Genomic DNA, 11,369 nt, shown 5'->3' with positions numbered 1-11,369 from the left:
AATAAAAACAAAAATAAACAAATGGGACCTAATGAAACTTAAAAGCTTTTGCACAGCAAAGGAAACCATAAACAAGACGAAAAGGCAACCCTCAGAATAGGAGAAAATATTTGCAAACGAAGCAACTGACATCTCCAAAATTTACAGGCAACTCATGCAGCGCAATATCAAGCAAACAAACAACCCAATTCAGTAATGGGCAGAAGCCTTAAATAGACATTTCTCCAAAGAAGATATACAGATCGCCAAGAAATACATGAAAGGTTGCTCAACATCAGTAATCATTAGAGAAATGCAACTCAAAACTACAATGAGGTATCTCCTTATACCAGTCAGAATGGCCATCATCAAAAATTCTACAATATGGGCTTCCCTGGTGGCACAGTGGTCGGGAGTCTGCCTGCCGATGCAGGGAACATGGGTTCGTGCCCCGGTCCGGGAAGATCCCACATGCCGTGGAGTGGCTGGGCCTGTGAGCCATGGCCGCTGAGCCTGTGCATCCAGAGCCTGTGCTCTGCAATGGGAGAGGCCACAGTAGTGAGAGGCCCACGTACCAAAAAAAAAAAAATTCTACAAACAATAAATGCTGGAGAGGGTGTGGAGAAAAGGGAACCCTCTTGCACTGTTGGCGGGAATGTAAATTGATACAGCCACTGTGGAGAACTGTGTGGAGGTTCCTTAAAAACTTAAAAATAGAATTCCCATATGACCCAGCAATTCCACTGCTGGGCATATACCCTGAGAAAACCATAATTCAAAAAGAGTCATGTACCACAATGTTCATTGCAAGTCTATTTACAATAGCCAGAACATGGAAGCAACCTATGTGTCCATCAACAGATGAATAGATAAGAAGATGTGGCACATATATACAATGGAATATTACTCAGCCATAAAAATTAATGAAATTGAGTTTTTTGTAGTGAGGTGCATGGACCTAGAGTCTGTCATACAGAGTGAAGTAAGTCAGATAGAGAAAAACAAATCCCATATGTTAACACTTATATATGAAATCTAAAAAAAAAAAAAAAAAAAGGTCATGAAGAACCTAGGGGCAGGACAGGAATAAAGACACAGATGTAGCAGATGTAGAGAACGGACTTGAGGACACAGGGAGAGGGAAGTGTAAGCTGGGACGAAGTGAGAGAGTAGCATGGACATATATACACTACAAAATGTAAAATAGATAGCTAGTGGGAAACAGCTGCATAGAACAAGGAGATCAGCTTGGTGCTTTGTGACCAGTTGGAAGGGTGGGATAGGAAGTGTGGGAGGGAGACACAAGAGGGAGGGGATATGGGGATGTGCGTATGCACGTAGCTGATTCACTTTGTTGTACGGCAGAAACTAACTCTAAAGCAATTATACTCCAATAAAGATGTCAAAAAAAAATCCAATCTATCTTACTTCACTGATGTGAATAGTCATTTTCTAAAAAATCATATACTAAATTTTCATATTAATTAATATGAGAATATTTATATTTATAAATCTACTTCTAGACTGTTCTATTGCCTTGTATAGTCTTTTTTTTTAAGTTGTATTTTTTTTTTTGTAATGTGGACCACTTTTAAAGTCTTTATTTAATTTGTTACAATATTGCTTCTGTTATATGTTTTGGTTTTTTGGCCACAAGGCATGTGGGATCTTAGCTCCCCAACCAGGGATCAAACCCACACCCCCTGCATTGGAAGGCAAAGTCTTAATCACTGGACCACCAGGGAAGTCCCTGCCCTGTATAGTCTTCTGCCAGTAAGTTACCACTTTCATTATTGTAGCTTTATAACATATTTACTACTAAGTAGACCTATTGTCTCTGCTGTGGGAGTGCTGGGGTTGATTTTCAGGAAATGCAAGAGCTCAGAACCCCAGGACAATAGGTACACCAGTCACAAGCTAGTTGAATGTGTTCAAGTGTACTCTGCTAAAATTGAATATTCGTCTTATGATTATAATATGAAATTTAGTTTATAATATAATATAATATATCCAGGTGTGTCTTGCTAAATTGATAATCCATCACAAATGCATTTTAGCCTATGAATACAAACGTGTTATGATACTAGGAAGTTAATATTTTCTATATGACTAGATCACAAGGAAGAATCATGTGATCATTTCAGTAAGTGTTGAAAGGAAAGGTCATTTGATTCATTTCTACATTTATTTCAAGAAAATAAAATTCTAAGTAAACTAACATTATTTTAAAAGATGCAAATCTCAAACCAAAAATCAGCAACATACTAGTTAATGCAGTTGGACAAAATAACAAAAAATACAAAATTATTTCAAGCTCTTCTGTTGCTTTTGGTTTTCTAATTTGTTAACTTTCCCATTTGTCTTTATCAATCTCTTCCTTTTGTCTTCCTTAAATTTACTTTCTTTTTTTACACAATTTTCAGACTTCTTAAAAAGATCATTTTATTGTGTGATGTCAATGTTTGAGCTATGAATTTTCCTATAAGAAAAGCTGTAGATGTATTCCATAAGTCCTTACCACATCTCATTAATTTTAACACACATTTTATTGTCATTTTAACATCTCTGACATAGAAATTCATCTTATAATATCAACAGCTTCTTACCATCATAGTGGCCAGGAAGCAGCTGTGATGTGGCTGTCACTACACAAACTTGACTATGATGTTGATATTTTTACTACTTCACTTGAGATCAGCACTGCTGGTAATTGCCATGTGAATTGTCTTCAAAAATTTTCCCCTATAATTTGGCATTGAAGTAAAGTTATTATGGATGCAGAATACATGGAAATGTATCAGCAGGGCACACATTTATATTAGTAATGTACATTTTAATATTAGACAAAGAACTACAGTTCCATATTTTCTTGCAAAGCAGCTACTGAATACATTACTGGATCTAAGAAGGGAATGTATTCCCAAGTAGATTAAGCTGTGTTACAGTTTGTTCCTGAGATGCATGAAAAAGGATTGCCCATCATACACTAAGCAAAGCAACCGAACAAAGGAGAAACTGCCAAATCCTTGAAACAGAGAGAAGAAATCTCAAAGCTGAGCTGGTATGTCTCATACATACATAATGCAGGAAAATTTTCAAAACATCAAATAGCAATTTGACCGAGACTTCCTGCTGATTTTGAACAGAAGTTGCTTAAATTCTACTTACATGATTCAACTGAAAAAAATTAAAACTATGAGTTTGATCAGATAAGAAATACTGATGAAACAGCAGCATTCTTTGTCATGCCTTTGAATTATACCAAAAATGCTAAAGGTGATAAGAAGATTATGATATGAGCACAGGATATAAAAGTAACAATTATTGTTTTTTGATGCTCTGCATAACTGATATTAGCCAAAATTTGCTATGATATTTAGTTATAAGCCACAGAACAATACTGAGAATGAGATGTTGCTCAAAGACAGTAGTACACATGCACGGAAAAATGGGAGAACAATGGTAGAGCTGATAGAGAATTGGGTAAATGTTACCCAGAAAAGATGTGCAGGAGAATCTTCAAAGATAAGTAGGGGTATTCCAGGAGGATAAAGAAGGGACAGTCATTACAAACCAGGGGAAGAGCATAACAAAGATAAAGAAGAAAGTGAACTCCTTTGGAGAAAGAAAGATTCGGTTTGGAAAGGGGCTTCTACATGACAAGGGATATGTCTGTTTGGCCACACCCTTACAATTGAATTGGCTGACCCATTGCAGATTGCATAGATCTTGGTAGTGGAGCCCTTCAAGGATGACACATCCCAAATCACACTGTTTGAGGTGCTGCCTACTCGATTCTATTCCTCTATTTCCCCCCGTGCCTATCACAGAGCTTGTTGGATGTTGAAAAAATATTCTTGAGTTAAAAATGTAATTATATAATTTTTGTAGCTTCAACATTGTCCTCCAAAAAATTGCTGAGCACGTAGAAGGCCTCAATACATGTATTGAGTGGTGGTCTTATTTGTCCAAAATTTTCTTGAGCTTAGTTGGCAAGATTCACTGCCAAACACTGGATTACTATATTTCTTTCTTCTTCATATTGCTTGTTTTTCCCAACATACAGATAGGCTCTCCCAGGTCCCTCCACAGTACCATGCCCTTCATACTCCATGCTGCCTTGACCTCTGCTTGTCCCTGCTTCCTTCCATTTCACACAAATCTATGCAGTGGTGAGCAGTTAAAGCAGTATGGCCAAATGTAGTTTAACATTTCCTCCCAGTAATGGCACTTTGGTTATCAGCTCACTCGACTTCTGGAAAAAAAAAAAAAAATCCTATAACTCATCCATATAAAATGGAAAAGTATCATCATTCTGTGAGATCTTATTTAAATCTTCTTTAGGTCTTCTTGCTTTCAGCAAAAGCCAAGGTGGTTACACCTTCTCCCCATTACCACCAAATAAATGAAAATAAAACAAACAAAACACAGCTCAGTGTTTGGCTCAGGGGTTAAACTGAAGCTCTTACATTAATAGGAAAGAAATATTTGAGATATGCTTTACAGATATCCAAGATTGGATGATTTTTCTTCTGACCCGGGAATTTTCAGTCTATCCAACTCAAGATTAAAGATCTATGACTAGGGCTTCCCTGGTGGCGCAGTGGTTGAGAGTCCGCCTGCCGATGCAGGGGACACGGGTTCGTGCCCCAGTCCGGGAAGATCCCACATGCCGTGGAGCGGCTGGGCCCGTGAGCCATGGCCGCTGAGCCTGTGCGTCAGAGCCTGTGCTTCGCAACGGGAGAGGCCACAGCGGAGAGGCCCGCGTACCGCAGGAAAAAAAAAGATCTATGACTGAAGGTAAGGGGGATGGTATGGAGAGATACAGACAGACAGACAGGTAGATGTACAGACAAGACATGGGTCATAAAATACATTCTTGCTTTAGCTTAGAAGTCTCTTTTATTTAACAGCAAATGTAAGCAAAAAAAAAGTCTTCTTCCATCTTTTCTAGATTTACATTATTACTGAGACTAATGGTAATGCCTTTGTTTCAAAGAAAATTTTCTATTTCACAGAGCTAGGATTGATTACCAGCTTGTGCTGGCCAAGGAGAGACAGTGAATACTGTAACCCCAATTTACCACGTCACTAATTTGTCAACAGGGGATTATTCTTAACAGAGTGAAAGAAAGATACCATTTTTCTTCTGTGTCTTTCAATCTTTTTTTTTTTTTTTTTGCTTCTTGAAAGAGAAGTAAATGTCACAAATTTCATTACTATAATACAGACTCTAAGAGCTGGCAGGGATGTTAAAAGGCACCTAGTCCAATCTCCTCATTTTACAGATGAGAAAAAATAAATATATTGACTTGTTCCACACTTAACAACACGCTGGTGACAAAGCCAGGATAGAACCCAAGTCCAAACTTTAAGCAGCTAATCTGCTTAAGACATCTTATGGACCAAGTGGTATCTATCAGAGACATCTGAGTTGCTCATGTAGCCACAGATTGGGTAGCAGTAAAGTTCAAAAATGCTTAAAAGGTCTCTTATCCTGCAGGTTAACTGACTTATGAACTACAAGTAAAAGATATTGAGGTAAGTGTTATTTGGAGAAATTCGTAATTAAATCTGAGAGGTGAAAAGTCTTATAACTGTGCAATGGCTGCCGAGTCAAGGTAGTTCTGAGAAGAAGAGAGGTGACAAATGCTTGCATGCATCTCCCCATTTCCCAGATGAGGAAATTGAGGCATGGGAAAAAACAACAAAACCACATAGCTCCTGAGCAAAGGCTTCTCTTTCCTGGGCTTCAATCTGTAACCCAAAGCTGGAGTAATTCTCTAAAGCACTCATGATGCAGTGAGGATGCCAGCTCAATCAATAAATAATACAGAGAGTTGAGAGATTGAGGTCTCTCGGCAGTTCTACCAAGATCTATTAAAAGTAATTTTAGCTCCCTTTTGAATTGCAGTCCCTTTTCTCTGAGCTCTGCCAGAGGTTTTTATTTTATTTGTTCTTGCATTTTGGATGGCCTCCTTTGTTGGCGTGGGATGGATTTGATTATCTCATTTCATTTGGTTCTTTCCAGTCTGTTTCTGTGATCGGAGTGAGTTGGAAATGGATTCCAAACGTGCCTGAAAGGGAGGAAGGAGGACTCTCTCAACAACTCAGCCCATCCTCCCTGTGGACCAGAGGCCTGCTTCTCCAACCGGGAGGATCCCCAAGAACCCAGGACCCCCAACTTCTGTTCTCACTCCAGCCACGCTCACTCTGTTATTTGTTGCAGGGCATGAGATACTCCCAAACTCGACAGGTACTTTTCAGACTTACTTTGAGGAAAGGAGTGCCTGCTGTTTATAGGATTCCAATCAGTTTAAAACCCACAAAATCAATCAGTCTATCAAGCAACAACTCTTGGCTGGACAGCTACTGGGCATCTGGCACTTTGAGAAGCCAAATAATGAGCCCAGTGGGGCCTGGAAGTATTCCTTACTGACTTCTATATCACTGCTCATGCAGGAATGGATAGGATTCCTTCTCAGACAAGGCAGATAAGTTGGCCAAGGTCATGCAACTGCTTCATGTCAGAAGTTGAAATCAAAGCAACGGATGTCTACTATACCACAGTATTTTTTTTTTCACTCATAATTTTCCAAGACATTGCAAAGCTAATCCTCAAAATGACATGCTATGGTTTGCACAGTCCCCTATGAAATAACACCTAATTACACCAATTCCCTGCTAGCTGCTCCCCAGAATTCAAGATGGCCTGCACTTTGCAGGAGAAAGTTACCACGATTCCAGTGATGAGAAGGGAGGAAAAAGGCATGCTTCAGAAGCACTGAAAAATGACAGGCCCCTGCTAAGCATGCCTCAGCCACACTTTGTCTCACTGAGTTAAAGATGGGTAACATACCTGTCCCTGGCAGTGGCTCAACAGTGCTTACATTTCTTTCCTCACCACAGCATGATGGAAATTGTGCTGCTCTATTTCTTTCAGAGGACATATCCTTTTACTACAAGAGCTCTGGAAGTATTCTGGCCATTCCCCTGGTGGCGGCTTCTAAGGCTGAGAAGCTGCTGGATTCTGAACTGTGGTTCTGGTAGAAGTGGAATAGACTGCTCCTAAGCCAGAGCCTTGGGAAAAGCTGAGGCAGAGGACAGGCATGGACCGAGTTGATACTCTGTGTCTACTTGGGGTGCTAGAGGGGCTTTCAGAAAGGACTAAAGGAGTACCCTGGGTGCTTTGGCTATACCCATCCACCATATTTTAGCTAATAAAGGAGGCATAGATTTTCTCAGACTCTCAGAGCTTCTATAAGACCAGGTCTTGACTTGTTTATTAATAAGTAGGAATTCAAGTCAAGTCAGGAACTTGTGTTATTGGACTAGTGTTTCTTCAAGCTCCAAGTTGTTCGGAAATCTTCTCACACTTAGGACCCTATACGTCTTATTGTAGAGTCAAGATTTTTGACCTTAAGGACAATAATAGAAGATAGCAAATGACTAAATGCCAAGATGAATGATTCCAGCAATACATGCTTGAATAATTTGGAAAAAAGAAACTCAATGTGGAGCAATTTGGGTGGGTTATTTCTGAGCAAGGCTTTATCAAGAAAAAGAAACTTGAACCCAGTATGAGCTGAGTACACAGAAAGGAGGAGAGGGTGGAGATTTGGGGCCCCAGGAATGAGCATGTGAGGAGGGCGTGGGATGGACTGGACCATAGGCTGTGCAGGGTCATTCTCTCCCCCTACCCCGGTGTCAACAGAGACCAAGAGTCCTGCCCAGAGGACAGCTCACATAGTCTAGAGTTGGCTTCCTGAAAAAGACACTTAAGGCAATTGGATTTTCATTCTGTCAATAATAAGAGCTTCCTGAAGAAGATAAAAAAGCTAATTTAGATCAATTGGAAGAATTACATTACATGACAAATGAAAGGAAGCACCATTTTCATATAAAGATGTATTGTAGCCACTGTCTCCCTGTGCATTAATCTTATAATTCTATCAAAAAAACAAAATAATTAACTTTGCTCAGCATTATTCTTGAATAAAACAATTTTTGTATAGCTTGTGAGTTGGTGATTCTCTGTTTATTTATTTTAATCTTTAAAGGTGAATTTTTGTATCACAAAGGAGAGATAGATTAACATAAGTGAGGACTTTAGAGGGAGACACACATGGGTGTGAACCCCAACTCTGCAAACTACCAGCTCTGAGACTTTGAGCAAAAAACTGACAGTTATGTGGAATACAATAGTTGCCTAACAGAAATGATGGGACATTAAATAAGATGATGTAAAAAACATACCTGACACATGGTAGTCATCCAATAAATTGGAACTAATGTTATTCTTATCTAATTCTGTAAGCATTTCCTCTATTTGTTGGGGTTGTGAGAGAGACATCATATCAAAATCCTTAATTATTTTTCTCTTTATTTTCTCTTGACTTTCTATTATTTTTATGCTAGTGAGTCCAAGCCACTGTTGAAATTAACCCTAAAATGTCACAGCCTAAATATTGTCCAAAACTCTCTACAGGCTGTGAAGACACCAAACCTAGATCAGATAAACATAGGATATGCAGGTTAGGTAAATCCAGGGCTTAAAAACTTCAGTTAATTTAATACAAGTAAAAAATTTATCCAACTAGTTGACCCAAAAGTAAAACCAGCTGGATTGACTGAATTTTTAACTTATCAACAATTTGAATGAGAATTATATCATTACCATCTCACATGGGTTGACCAGAAATCTGTATGTGGTCAAATCATTAAGGTCAGAGACAGTAGATCTCCAGTTATTTTTTAATCTCTCTGAACTGCTTGATAGATAGCTAGTAGTCACATGTGGGGGAAAAAAAAGACTGGTTTTAGTTACAACTAGAGAACTGGAGTAGGCACCTACATGTGGGTGTGGTTGGAGAGTCAGAGCATCACTACCAGGCAGGAAGATTCTCATGAGCTTTGTAGCCTATAGCTTGTACAACAGATTTTTAAATTCCTCACATTTGCCATACTGAGAATGTTTAGTCAGATTGCACATGCCATACCAACATTCTGATGTGTTCCCTCACTTCTTCTCTATTGAGGATCACTTATACACAGAGTGATGTGGTTGCCAAGAAAGCTGTTATCTTGAGCCTCTAGAAATGTGGGCTCTAGAATAAGGAGTATACTGGTTCTGCTTTACTCTCTTCTGGCCAGGCTACATCTAATTCATTCCCTTTAAAAGGATTACTGGCAAACTAGAAAGAGGAAAAAGACTCAAATCCTGCTATATGCCAAATGATTGAAGAAACAAAGTTATTTAACTTGGATAAGAGTACAGTGTGAGGAGGGGGATCTTAATTCCTAGCTATCACTATTTGACATTTGGCTATCCCTTTCTTAGAAGAGGGCTAACGATAGTGATAATGACAAAGGCTAACTTACACTGAACATTTATTATGTTACAGGCCATGTTCTAAGCTATTAAGTTTTATGTCACTTAATCCATATAAAATCTAGGAGGTATACAATATTATCGCATCCATTTTACAGATGAGAAAACCAAGGCACAAGGCACAAAGAGATTAAGTGACTAGTCCATAGTCAAACAGTAAATTGAGGTGGCACTTAACTCCAGAGCCCATACTCATATTTGTTTCTTATGGTCCTGGTGAGTGAGAAGGGTGAGTAGTAATTTTGTGGGAACAACTGTTTAGTGACTTAAGCAAGTGGATGTTGAAACACACGGGAGAAGTAATTACCAAGGCAATTAGGTGAAATAAGCCTGCTGGGATTTCCCCCCTCAAGGATTTACTTGTTAGGGTTGACAGACCTCTCTTTCTTTACGCTACAGTAGGTAGAAGCCCCGTGGTGGGATGTAAACTGTGTGGACCAGATTCAGTACTGATTCTGTTGCTTCTTAGCTATGTAACCTTGGAAATAAAAATTGCTTACATCTTATGCCTCTCTAGAAGATGTCCTTTAAAATATCAACTTTAAGAAGTTATACACAGACATAGAAAACAAACTTATGGTTACCAAAGGGGAAGGGTGGGAGTGAGGAATAAATTAGGAGTTTGGGATTACATACACACACTATTGTATATGAAGTAGATAATTAAGAAGGCCTACTGTATAGCACAGGGAACTCTACTCAGTATTCTGTAATAACTTATATGGGAAAATAATCTGAAAAAGAATAGATATATCTATATGTATTTGGGTTGGTTAAAAAATTCCTTTGGTTTTTAAGCAAAATAAAAGACACATTTTTCATTTTCACCAAGAACTTTGTTGAACAACGTATTCACCCTTTTGTTCCACTGCCTTCTGCCATTTTCACACAGCTTCATAATTCCATCTTCCCAAACCTTTTTATGTTTTTGAACAAAGAACTGTTCCAGGTACCTTTTACAGTCTTCCAGGGAACTGAAATTTTTTCTATTAAGAGAATTTTGTAAAGACCAAAATAAATGGAAATCCGAAGGTGCATGTCTGGTGAATATGGCGGATGAATCAGAACTTCCCAGTCAAGCTTAACAGTTTTTGCCCGGTCATCAAAGAAACATACAGTCTTGCATTATCCTGATGGAAGATTATGCATTTTCTGTTGACTAATTCCGGATGTTTTTCGTCAAGAGCAGCTTTCAGTTGCTCTAAGTGGGAGCAGTACTTGGAATTAATTGTTTGGTTTTCCAGAAGGAGCTCATAATAGAGGACTCCCTTCCAATCCCACCATATACACAACATCACCTTCTTTGGATGAAGACCGGCCTTTGGTGTGGTTGGTGGTGGTGTATTTCACTTGTCCCACAATCTCTTCCATTCCACATTATTGAACAGTATCCACTTTTCGTCACCTGTCACAATTTGTTTTAAAAACAGAACATTTTCATTACGTTTAAGTAGAGAATCGCATGCAGAAATGCTGTCAAGAAGGTTTTTTTTCACTTAACATATGTGGAACCCAAACATCAAAGCGATTAACATAACCAAGATGGTGCAAATGATTTTCAATGCTTGATTTGGATATTTTGAGTATGTCGGCTATATTCCATGTGGTATAACATTGATTGTTCTCAATTAATGTCTCGATTTGATCACTATCAACTTCAATTGGTTTACCTGACAATGGAGTGTTGTCCAGCGAGAAATCTCCAGCACAAAACTTCGTAAACCACTTTTGACACTTTCGATCAGTCAGCACCTTCTCCATTAACTGCACAAATATCCTTTTGCATTTCAGTTGCGTTTTAACCTTTCTTGAAATAATAAAGCATAATATACGAAAATGTTGCTTTTTTCTTCTATCTTCAACATTAAAATGGTTACACAAAAACTCACCAATTTTTATGTTTGGTTTTTTTTTTTTTTTTTTTTTTTTGGTGGTATGCGGGCCTCCCTCTGTTGTGGCCTCTCCCGTCGCGGGGCACCGGCTCCGGGCGCGCGGGGTC

The sequence above is a fragment of the Physeter macrocephalus genome, chromosome 4 (genome assembly GCF_002837175.3).
Source record: "Physeter macrocephalus isolate SW-GA chromosome 4, ASM283717v5, whole genome shotgun sequence".
NCBI lineage: Eukaryota > Metazoa > Chordata > Mammalia > Artiodactyla > Physeteridae > Physeter > Physeter macrocephalus.
This window is presented reverse-complemented; position numbering follows the sequence as displayed.